This window comes from Atta colombica, unplaced genomic scaffold (genome assembly GCF_001594045.1).
Source record: "Atta colombica isolate Treedump-2 unplaced genomic scaffold, Acol1.0 scaffold268, whole genome shotgun sequence".
Classification (NCBI taxonomy): domain Eukaryota; kingdom Metazoa; phylum Arthropoda; class Insecta; order Hymenoptera; family Formicidae; genus Atta; species Atta colombica.
This window is the reverse complement of record NW_017259368.1, coordinates 98,743-101,080: the sequence shown is the minus strand read 5'-3', so window position 1 is coordinate 101,080 and position 2,338 is coordinate 98,743.

Sequence of the window (2,338 nt, the reverse complement as noted above, 5' to 3'; positions counted from 1 at the left end):
CTCTCTCTCTCTCTCTCTCTCTCTCTCTCTCTCTCTCTCTCTCTCTCTCTCTCTCATATTCTCTTCATACTTGATGGCCGGTCTTTCTTTTCGTCATATCCTCTATAAATCATAATAATAACGGTATTCTTGATAAATATTTAATCATTGCGGTGAAATATCTTTCGTTAATTAATGACGTACACGCATTGTGTGTAATATCTGTTATTATCGAGAATTGTATCGACTTCTCCTGAATTAATTTTCAGTTTACTTCTATTACTTTTTAATTGCAGAAAATTCTTCAAGTTTTATGAAAAAAAATTCTTCCATAATAGAATGACAAATTTCATTTGCTCGCATTTAAAGTAGTTAAAGAGAAATAACTACGAACTAACGGTACCTTGTTTGCTCAGGAAAGTAGCGGTAATAAATCATTATCTTGTTGATAATTATTATCATGTTTAATTATTATACTGTTCAATTGCGATTGTTTTCGATTTACGGGCACGTGTTGCGTAATTACTGTCGCTTCAATAATCACAATCTTGAATATCGACTATGCAAAGTATCGAAAACATGTACGGAGCAAGACGTACATGCCACTAAGCACACGTAGCGTTAACCTAAGTTAATTAATTCCGTAACTCACGCCATTGCGGAATCCGGAAAATGTTGACACTGCCCGCCGTTGGCATTTCCACCTAGATATAATTCTCCTTGCGCTTACAATGATATTAATATTTACTCGGCTGCACGTGTCACGTATTGTATATAGATTTTATTACACATCGTAATAATATTAATTGCTAATATCTAATTTCTCCCATAATTTCCAAGGATGAATAATAGCATTTTGTCACTATTGCTGTATCGCCATTACGCAAACAGTCAACCTCGCGAATCCCCAAGATTACATGTCGAAAGCCATATGGCGTCTGATTACGATATGAAGCATTTAAATTGATTCGAAATGTTAATATCTCGCTTCGACTTTGTGAGCGTCGACGGAAAAGAAAAGTCATCTCATTGAGAATAAAGACCATCTCGTCAAAGGTAATTCCTAAGTATACGTCCTCACGTGGAGATTGTTACGTGAGATTCTTCTCTCTCGTAGAATATAGTTCTCGGAAAAATAGTTCTTACATTGAGGACTACTTTCTTGTACGTGGTAATAACGCGAAAAGAGGAAACCAACCCGCAATCTCTTCTTGTGCCAAAACCGGAGCTTTGTCGTTACGGAGTGCCGTCCCTCTTGTCACCATACATCAAGAACGTTCTTATTTCGTGAATTTACATTTCAGTACCGTTTGTTCCTCCCTTACATGCAACGCACATCCATATACGTCGACTACGTAATCAGATTGAACAATACCTGTTCCCTTCAGAATTGAGGAAGATGTGGGAACGAGGATCTCGCTGAAACGAAGAGAATGTTTCTTGTTACGACGCTCCTTGAATTACTTTTCCCTTTCCACACCTCTCGCTTTCTTTCTTCTTTCATCGTCTCTCTCTATCATATCTCTCGAGACTAAATGAGCTTTTTAATCAATTCAAAGTATATTGCACTTTGTGTTGCACAAAAGAAATACAGTGAACATTGCTTCTAATACTGAATTTGAGAAATTTCTCATTAAACATTGTATGTGTAAAACTGAGCAGTTCAGTGCATTCAGTGGAAGCTAAAAGAAGACTTCATTTTCCTTGACGCGAAGGTATTTAACGAGTTCAAGTTCGCATGCAAGAATTAAATAGACTTTTTGTAATTGATTTTTAGGACGTTTGAAAATCCCATTTTTGGGATTGTTCTAATCTTTTCTCTATTTCGTTCGAACTTTATGTTCTTGCTGCGTTATACCGAATCGTCTATTATTGGAAGATAAAAACTTCTATGGAATCTCCAATGTATACAGCCTTAATTTTATTGTAGATTTTCTATCGCGTTACACGCGTTTCCACGAGCTCCAGATTGATCAAATTACTCTTCATGTCATTTCTCATTCATGTGACACGCACCTGAAGTAGCACAAATCTAATCGGAGAAGGTTGTCTCAGCAATTTCGTTATCGCGCTCTCCTCGATAACATTGAAAAATTGTGATTTCACAATTTTTCATTCGTAATCGAGATATAATTTTAAATTTTTCCTAAAGATTTTTCATTACATTTGCATACTTCTTTCTTTCGTGTTTTGGCGAAGAGATAAATTACGGAATTGCAAAATTAAGTCTTTTGTAACAGGTTACGTTTCTCATTTCCACGTTGTCGGTCGCCACAAAGCTTCTTTTACTCTATGACAATTACGATGGCTAGAGCGAATGAGAGAGAGAGAGAGAGAGAGAGAGAGAGAGAGAGAGAGA